Genomic DNA, 10,337 nt, shown 5'->3' with positions numbered 1-10,337 from the left:
GTCCTGTACTGATACTGTCTCTCTCATTCTGAGAGCTGTGCCCTGTACTGATACTGTCCCTCTCAGTGTGTGAGCTGTGTCCTGTACTGATAGTGTCTCTCTCAGTGTGTGAGCTGTGTCCTGTACTGATACTGTCCCTCTCAGTCGGTGAGCTGTGTCCTGTACTGACACTGTCCCTCTCAGTGTGTGAGCTGTGTCCTGTACTGATACTGTCCCTTTCAGTGTGTGAGCTGTGTCCTGTACTGATACTGTCCCTCTCAGTGTGTGAGTTGTGTCCTGTACTGATACAGTCCCTCTCAGTGTGTGAGTTGTGTCCTGTACTGATACTGTCTCTCTCAGTGTGTGAGCTGTGTCCTGTACTGATACTGTCCCTCTCAGTGTGTGATCTGTGTCCTGTACTGATACTGTCCCTCTCAGTGTGTGAGCTATGTCCTGTACTGATACTGTCCCTCTCAGTGTGTGAGCTATGTCCTGTACTGATACTGTCCCTCTCAGTGTGTGAGCTATGTCCTGTACTGTTACTGTCCCTCTCAGTGTGTGAGTTGTGTCCTGTACTGATACTGTCTCTCTCAGTGTGTGAGCTGTGTCCTGTACTGATACTGTCCCTCTCGGTGTGTGAGCTTTGTCCTGTACTGATACTGTCTCTCTCTGTGTGTGAGCTGTGTCCTGTACTGATACTGTCCCTCTCAGTGTGTGAGCTCTGTCCTGTACTGATACTGTCTCTCTCACTGTGTGAGCTGTGTCCTGTACTGATACTGTCCCTCTCAGTGTGTGAGCTGTGTCCTGTACTGATACTGTCCCTCTCATTCTGAGAGCTGTGCCCTGTACTGATACTGTCCCTCTCAGTGTGTGAGCTGTGTCCTGTACTGATACTGTCTCTCTCAGTGTGTGAGCTGTATCCTGTACTGATACTGACCCTCTCAGTGTGTGAGTTGTGTCCTGTACTGATACTGTCCCTCTCAGTGTGTGAGTTGTGTCCTGTACTGATACAGTCCCTCTCAGTGTGTGAGTTGTGTCCTGTACTGATACTGTCCCTCTCAGTGTGTGAGCTGTGTCCTGTACTGACACTGTCCCTCTCCGTGTGTGAGCTGTGTCCTGTACTGATACTGTCCCTCTCAGTGTGTGAGCTATGTCCTGTACTGATACTGTCCCTCTCAGTGTGTGAGCTATGTCCTGTACTGATACTGTCCCTCTCAGTGTGTGAGCTATGTCCTGTACTGTTACTGTCCCTCTCAGTGTGTGAGTTGTGTCCTGTACTGATACTGTCTCTCTCAGTGTGTGAGCTGTGTCCTTTACTGATACTGTCCCTCTCGGTGTGTGAGCTTTGTCCTGTACTGATACTGTCTCTCTCTGTGTGTGAGCTGTGTCCTGTACTGATACTGTCCCTCTCAGTGTGTGAGCTCTGTCCTGTACTGATACTGTCTCTCTCAGTCTGTGAGCTGTGTCCTGTACTGATACTGTCCCTCTCAGTGTCTGAGCTGTGTCCTGTACTGATACTGTCCCTCTCAGTGTGTGAGCTGTATCCTGTACTGATACTGACCCTCTCAGTGTGTGAGCTGTGTCCTGTACTGATACTGTCCCTCTCAGTGTGTGAGCTGTGTCCTGTACTGATACTGTCCCTCTCAGTGTGTGAGCTGTGTCCTGTACCGATACTGTCCCTCTCATTGTGTGAGCTGTGTCCGGTACTGATACTGTCCCTCTCAGTCTTTGTGCTGTGTCCTGTACTTATACTGTCCCTCTCAGTGTGTGAGCTGTGTCCTGTAATGATACTGTCCCTCTCAGTGTGTGAGCTGTGTCCTGTACTGATATTGTCCCTCTCAGTGTGTGAGCTGTGTCCTGTACTGATACTCTCCCTCTCAGTGTGTGAGCTGTGTCCTGTACTTATACTGTAACTCTGTGTGTGAGATTTGTCCTGTACTGATACAGTCTCTCTCTGTGTGTGAAATGTGTCCTGTACTGATACTGTCTCTCTCAGTGTGTGAGCTGTGTCCTGTACTGATACTGTCCCTCTCAGTGTGTGAGTTGTGTCCTGTACTGATACTGTCTCTCTCAGTGTGTGAGCTGTGTCCTGTACTGATACTGTCCCTCTCGGTGTGTGAGCTTTGTCCTGTACTGATACTGTCTCTCTCTGTGTGTGAGCTGTGTCCTGTACTGATACTGTCCCTCTCAGTGTGTGAGCTCTGTCCTGTACTGATACTGTCTCTCTCAGTGTGTGAGCTGTGTCCTGTACTGATACTGTCCCTCTCAGTGTGTGAGCTCTGTCCTGTACTGATACTGTCCCTCTCATTCTGAGAGCTGTGCCCTGTACTGATACTGTCCCTCTCAGTGTGTGAGCTGTGTCCTGTACTGATAGTGTCTCTCTCAGTGTGTGAGCTGTGTCCTGTACTGATACTGTCCCTCTCAGTCTGTGAGCTGTGTCCTGTACTGATACTGTCCCTCTCAGTGTGTGAGCTGTGTCCTGTACTGATACTGTCCCTTTCAGTGTGTGAGCTGTGTCCTGTACTGATACTGTCCCTCTCAGTGTGTGAGTTGTGTCCTGTACTGATACAGTCCCTCTCAGTGTGTGAGTTGTGTCCTGTACTGATACTGTCCCTCTCAGTGTGTGAGCTGTGTCCTGTACTGACACTGTCCCTCTCCGTGTGTGAGCTGTGTCCTGTACTGATACTGTCCCTCTCAGTGTGTGAGCTATGTCCTGTACTGATACTGTCCCTCTCAGTGTGTGAGCTGTGTCGTGTACTGTTACTGTCCCTCTCACTGTGTGAGCTTGGTCCTCCACTTATATTAAACCTTCTACCATTGAACCAATCACGATAACAATAGCTCTCCAGTTGCTGAGCCTTGTTTGAGGAATTACTGTGTTTGTTCAGGGAGGAATTGATTTGAAAAAGTGAATAGTTGATAAGACAGAGTTAATTGAAGGATAAAATACTGCACAAAGAAACAGTATTTGGAGATTCGGTGCTTCGATTTGAGTAGGGAATTTGGAATGTTTGGGAGAAATCAGCAGGAAGAAACAAATAGTGAGTGATCATGGAGATATGAGACCATAGATTAGATTATTGAATCAGGATGAAGAAATGGATGTCACTGCTTTTTCTGAAATGGTCTGTTAATGTCCAGTTGGTGGAATATCAGAAGCAGATTAGAAAAAAAATTAAAGAAACTCACAGTAAAGTTTAAAGTACTGTGTGAATAACTGAGTTGTTTATGTTCAGAGATATCCTCATTTGTAATCAAACAATTTCTCCTTTTAATTATCAGTATCTCTCCGTCCTGTGCACAAACCTAAAGGATGGGAAGCAATCTGTGTGGATGTGGATGACATGATGGCACAGTGGTTAGCAGTGCTGCCTCACAGAGCCAGGGACCTGGGTTCAATTCCAACCTTGGCTGACTGTCTGTGTGGAGTTGCATAACCTGGTCTGTCGGAGAGTTAGCATGGATGTGATGGGCTGAACGGCCTCCTTCTGCCCATCTGGTTGAGTTGTGTTGAGACAGTCAATAAAGAGAGATGGGCGGAGGGAGGGGGGGCAGTTGTTGATGTTCTGTGAATTCCGTGTTGAAGTTGGAAAATTCTGGCTGAACGGAGGCAGTTTGATCCTGTTGTCTGGATTGTAACCGTGGGGAGACAGACTAGACAGACCCGCAGGAGCAGAGGAGAAAGGGGAGAGTCTGAATGTGTGGGGTGGTCATTGGGTGGGGTGGGGTGGGGTGGGGTGGGGTGGGGAGACAGGGCAAGGCTGGAAGGATCGACAGAATACAAAATGAGCAAAAGCAATCAGACCGCTAAACACCAACACAGTGAAACCGAGGCAGCACAGTGGCAACAGTTTCCTCACAGCGCCAGGGACGTGGGTTCAATTCCAGCCTTGGGTCACCGTCTGTGTGGAGTTTGCACGTTATCCCCTGTGACTGCATGGCTTTCCTTCAGGTGCTCTGCTTTCCTCCCAAAACCCAAAGATGAGAAGATTCGGTGGATTAGCTGTGCCAAATTAATCCTTGGTGTCAGGGGGGCTAGTAGGGTAAAGGTGTGGGGTTCTGAGTATAGATCCGAGGTGGGATTGTTGTAGGTGCAGGCTCAATGGGCCAATTGGTTCATTAACATCCTTTAGGGAAGGAGATCTGCCGGCCTTACCTGGTCTGGCCTACATGTGACTCCAGAGCCACAGCAATATGGCTGCCTCTCAACTGCCTTCGGGCTACTGGGATGGGCAATAAATACTGTAAGAAGTCTCACAATACTAGGTTAAAGTCCAACAGGTTTAAATAAAGCTTTAACCTGGTGTTGTGAGACTTCATACTGTGCTTACTGCAGTCCAATGCCAGCATCTCCACATCAATAAATACTGGCCAACCAGTGATGCCCGTGTCCCACAAATGAATTAAAAATAAACATTTTAGTTTTCACAATGAAAGCTAATGGGAAAACCATTAAATGGCCGCCTTCTGCCCTGTATCAATTCTGTGATTCAGTGGTAAACTTTCCAATCTGCCCACCACAAGAATCAGCACGAACAGGATGGGAAATTTGACCGACCATTTAAAGGTCTGTTGACCTCGTGTGGAAAGATCCAGTCTCAGGGCAGAGGCAACCGGAAAATCTCACCCTCAGTCTGGGTGATTTCTTGGGATAAAAAAATCGTTTTTATTTGGGAAGAAATAAATGCAACATAACTTCTCAGCCCAAGAAGATTGCTGTTTGAATATGGGACAATCTTAAATTTAAAATAGGTCATGGGGGCACAATGCAGTGGGTTAGCTCTGAGAAAATAAAATGTTGCTTAAGGGACAGAACAAATAAGCAAAATATGTTGATACCTGGAATTGAGAAAGAATCAGAAACACTCACCTTGGATGTTGTTCAGTGGAATATATCAATTGGTGTTAATCTATGTTTCAGTGTAGCTGAGACTGATACATTGGCTGCTTTCTCTTTGAGATATTTGTGTCCATGTTGATTAACTTAAGAGAAATATATTTGGTGGTCTGGCCATGACCCGTTGGACATTCAAAGGAGATCTCGAGACAAAAGATCCCCTTTGGTCTTTTGAGAAGAAAACAAAAGTCAGGAAGGTTTATCAGATGGAGCATTTGTGGTGTGATTTGCATGGCTTCACCAGGAAGAAAATACATTTATTGGGGACACCATTATTTCGATCTCCTTTGACTAGTTTCAAATGATGTCTCTTTTGGAAGACTGTGCAAGTTCAAATGATGAAGTTGATTGGCAGAATACATTGCACAATCTCCACGGGGCTGAGAGGTTTTGACAAATACAAAACAAGGATTTGTGGGAGGGTTTACCACAAAGCATGACGGGAGAAATCATCAAAGTTTTCCCAACAGGAAAAACCAGTTCTGACCAGGAGTCTTATCTCCTCATTTTACTGGTGTTCCGATCTAAGTCATGATGTGGGTATGCCGGCGTTGGACTGGCGTAAACACAGTAAAAAGTCTGACAACACCAGGTTTTAGTCCAACCGATTTATTTGATAATATACTCACAAGCTTTCGGGGTTAGTCCCTTTGTCAGGTGAATGGAGAGTTCTGGCCTCAGACAGAGCATATAAAGCACAGACAGTTTCGAGATTACTGATTAGAATGCGAATCCTTACACCTAACCTGCTGTTCAAGACCTGAAGTGGCTGACAATGTGAGTGCAAGGAGCACTGATCACAGGTTACAGAGATGTGTATTGTCTCCAGACAGTACAGTAAGTGAGGTTTTGCAAACCCAGGCAAGTCACAGGGTTACAGATAGTGCGACATGAACCCAAGATCCCTGTTGAGACCGTCCTCATGCGTGCGGAACTTGGCTATCAGTCTCTGTTCAGCGACTCTGCGCTGTCGTGTGTCGTGAAGGCCGCCTTGGAGAATGCTTACCCGAAGGTCAGAGGCTGAATGCCCGTGACCACTGAAGTGTTCGCCAACAGGAAGGGAATAGTCTTGCCTGGTGATTGTCGAGCGATGATCATCCATCCGTTGTCGTAGCGTCTGACAACTACGACGTAGCGACGCTACGACAACGGATGAATGAACATCGCTCGACAATCACCAGGCAAGACTGTTCCCTTCCTGTTGGCGAACACTTCAGTGGTCACGGGCATTCAGCCTCTGACCTTCGGGTAAGCATTCTCCAAGGCGGCCTTCACGACACACGACAGCGCAGAGTCGCTGAACAGACACTGATAGCCAAGTTCCGCACACATGAGGACGGTCTCAACCGGGATCTTGGGTTCATGTCGCACTATCTGTAACCCCCGTGACTTGCCTGGGTTTGCAAAACCTCACTTACTGTACTGTCTGGAGACAATACACATCTCTGTAACCTGTGATCAGTGCTCCTTCCACTCATATTGTCAGCCACTTCAGGTCTTGAACAGCAGGTTAGGTGTAAGGATTCGCATTCTAATCAGTAATCTCTAAACTGTTTGTGCTTTATATGCTCTGTCTGAGGCCAGAATTCTCCATTCACCTGACGAAGGGGCTAACCCCGAAAGTTTGTGAGTCTATTATCAAATAAATCGGTTGGACTGAAACCTGGTGTTGTCAGACTTTTTACTGTGTTCCGATCTAAAGCATACACAACCCGTTCAGACCAGTATTTCTATTTCCCCACTTTGCCAGTACTTGATTCAGAGTATCGAAGAGCAGGTCAGAATCAGTGTTCTTGTTTCCCGATTCAATGTATACAAGATCAGTTCAGACCAATATTCGTATTTCCCTCTTATACTGGTTCAGTTAAAAAATTCAAGACAATTTGAGACTTGTAACCTTATTTCCCCATTTTACTGCTGTTCCATTTAAAGTATACAAGACCAGTTCAGACCAGTATCCCCGTTTCCCGATTTACGGGTGTCCCATTTAAAATACACAAGGCCAGTTCGGACCAGTAATCTTGCTTCCCCATTTTACTGGTGTTCAAAGTATACAAGACCGGCAGACCAGTATTTCTATTGCCCCGTTTTCCTGGGGTTCAATTTATAGTATACAAGACCAGTTCAGACCAGTATTCTTACTTCTCATTTTACTATTGTTCCATTTAAAGTATACAAGACCAGCTCAGACGATTAATCTTGTTACCCCATTTTAATGGTGTTTGATTTAAAGTGTACAAGTCCAGTTCGGACCAGTATTCTTGTTTCTGCGTTTTACTAGTTCTTCCTCCTGGGCCAATGAAGAGCATGTCAAGGTGACTTTGAACAGGAGATTAAAGTAGGAATTGAAACACCAGTGTAAATATGCAGAAGTGTAGAGTCCTTGTGGTGCAGTGGAGACATCATTTGTTCAATGGCCTCACATCCTCTGATAAGGATCAGTGTCATATTTCCTTTTACAAGGAAGTTTCTTGGGCTGTTTTATTAAATGACAGGTGTTTAAATTGGTCTTTCACCAAATGAAATACAAACCAAATATCAGCAAAGGAGGGAAACCAAGGGGCAAGATTGGGGAAATTTACATTGTTAGTACTGGCACAGAAAACATAGTGAATAAACTAATTTACAGAGAATGGACATGGGGCGGGGGCGGGGGGTGGGGGGAGGGGTTTGGAAGGTGCTGCTGAAGGAACCTGGGTGAGTTTCTGCAGTGCATTTGTCAACTATTAAACACTCGCTGAAGGATGCTCTCACTGTTCATCGGAACTGAATGTTTGTGGAAGGGATGTCAGTTAGGAAGACTGCTTTGTCCTGGAGCTTCTTGAGTGTTGTTGGAGCTGCATTTGTCCAGACAACGAGAGAGTATTCGATCACGTTCCTGACTTATTCCTTGTAGATAGTGCACAAGCTTTCGGGAGTCAGGAGGTTGAATTGTTCACCTCTGATCTGCTCTGGTAGTGACAGTATTTATATATCTCGTCCAGTTTTGTTTCTGATCAATGGTAACCCCCAGGATGTTGAGTAAATTATCCATTTTGGCCTCATCCAGAAGTCCCAGCATCACAGGTACCAGTCTTCAGTCAATTCAGGGGATTCAGCGATGATAACGCAATTGAAGTTAAAGGGAGATGGTTACAGCCTCTTTGCTGGAGATGGTAATTGCCTGGCACTTGTGTGGTGCCAATGTTAATTGCCACTTGTTAGCCCAAGACAGCATATTGTCCAAGTCTTGCTACATTCGAGCATGGAGCCATGAATGGTACTGAGCATTGTGCAGTCATCAGTGAACATCTCCACTTCTGACTTTAGGATGGAAGAGAGATCATTGGTGAAACAGCTTACGATGGCTGGCCCGAGGACACTATTCTGAGAAACTGATGTCCTACAGCCAAAATGATCGACATACAACCATCACAACAATTTCTCTTTGTGCTAGGTATGACTCCAACCAGCGGAAGGTTTCCCCCCAATTTCCATTTACTCCAGTTTTGCTAAGGCTCCTTGATGTCACACTCTGTCAAATTCTGCCTTGATGTCAATGGCATTCTTACCTCTCCCCTGGAGTTCAGCCCTTTTGTCCATGTCCTTGCTAAGTGCCACTTGATAGCACCATTCCTGACCTCCTCCCATCACTTTACTGATGATCAAGAGTGGATTGAAGTACTATTGCTGCAATACGTCAGGCCCAATAGCCTGTGCAGTATCCAGTGCCTTCATCCATTTCTGGATATTGTGTGGAGTGAACCGAAGACTGGCACCTGTGATGCTGGGGCTTCTGGAGGAGGCCAAGATAGACAATTTACTCAGCAACTCTGGCTGAAGATTGTTACAAACACTACAGCCTGATCTTTGGCACTGATGTACTGGACTCCCCAGACATTGAGGGTGGGATATTTGTGGAGCCTCCTCCTTCAGTGAGTTGTTTAATTCTCCACCACCATTCACGCCTGGACATGGCAGGACTGCAGACTTGGATCCAATCAGCTGGTTCTGGGAATCACTTAGTTCTGTCTATCCCTTGCTGTTTTTGCTGTTTAGCACACAAGTAGTTCTGTGTTGTAGCTTCATCAGGTTACCATCTCATTTACAGGTATGCCTAGTGCTGCTCCTGGCATGCCCTCCTTCACTCCTCATTGAACAAGGGATAATCCTCTGCTTAGTGGAAACTGTGGAATGGGGGATATGCCAGACCAGATTGTGGTTGAGTACAATTCTGGTGCTGCTGTTGGTCCACAGAACCTCATGGATGCCCAGTCTGGAGTTGCTAGATCTTTACTGCTCATCTGGCAGTGCAGCACTCCTTCAATACCATCCCTCTGACAATGCGGCACTCCCTCAATGTTCTTCTGGCAATGCGGCACTCCCTCAGTACACCCCTCTGGCAGTGCCGCACTCCCTGAGTACAGCCCTTCTGGCAGTAACACACTCCCTCAGTACTGCCACTTTGACTGTGCAGCTCCCCCACAGTACTGACCAAAAGATGTCTAAGTCACAGGCTCCCTGATCTCCAGCAATTTATTCCTCCTGATCTCAGCCAAAAACCCCTTCCCTCACACTATGTTAATCCCTTCTCCCCCAGCATTTGAAGTCAAAACTAAGACACAACTTTTACCAGATAGAGTTGAGTTCCAGACAACACTACTATATCCATCCAGTGTCCCAGCTATCCCCATTTATAAGTGTAGAAACACTCATCACCTATTTGATAATGTAATTGCAATTAAACCTTTAAAATGTGATTGCCATTACATCTTAACAGTGTGATTATTATTAAACTTTAATATGATTGTGATTGTCATCGATAGTAACAAGTAATTGCTATTAAACCTTAACCGTGTGATTATCATGAAATATTAACTATGTTATTGTGATTAAAGTTTAACCCTGTGATTGTCATCTGTTGTGGAGATGCCAGAGTTGAACTGAGGTAAGCACAGTAAGAAGTCTGACAACACCAGGTTAAAGTCCAACAGGTTTATTTGGTAGCACAAGCCACTCGCTTTCGGAGTCCTGTCCCTTCATTAGGTAAGTGGGAATTCTATTCACAAACAGGGCATATAAAAACACAAACTCAATTTACAAAATAATGGTTGGAATGCGAGTCATTGCAAGTTACTGTCCTAGCTGGAGACAATAGGAAGAAGTCTCACAACACCAGGTTAAAGTCCAACAAGTTTATTTGGTAGCACAAGGCACTCGCTTTCGGAGCGCTGCCCCTCCATCAGGTGAGTGGGATTTCAGTTCACAAACAGGGCGTATAAAGACACAAACTCAAATGATGGTTGGAATGCACATCTTTACAGGTAATCAAATGTTAAAGGTACGGACAATGTGAGTGGAGAGAGCGTTAAGCACAGGTTAAAGAGATGTGTATTGTCTCCAGACAGGACAGTTAGTGAGATTTTGCAAGCCCAGGCAAGTCGTGGGAGTTACAGATAGTGTGACATGAATCCACATGAGG

Source organism: Carcharhinus amblyrhynchos, chromosome 9 (assembly GCF_965287045.1).
Source record: "Carcharhinus amblyrhynchos chromosome 9, sCarAmb.v2.hapA, whole genome shotgun sequence".
In the NCBI taxonomy this organism is placed as follows: domain Eukaryota; kingdom Metazoa; phylum Chordata; class Chondrichthyes; order Carcharhiniformes; family Carcharhinidae; genus Carcharhinus; species Carcharhinus amblyrhynchos.
Note: the sequence above shows the minus strand (reverse complement) of the source record.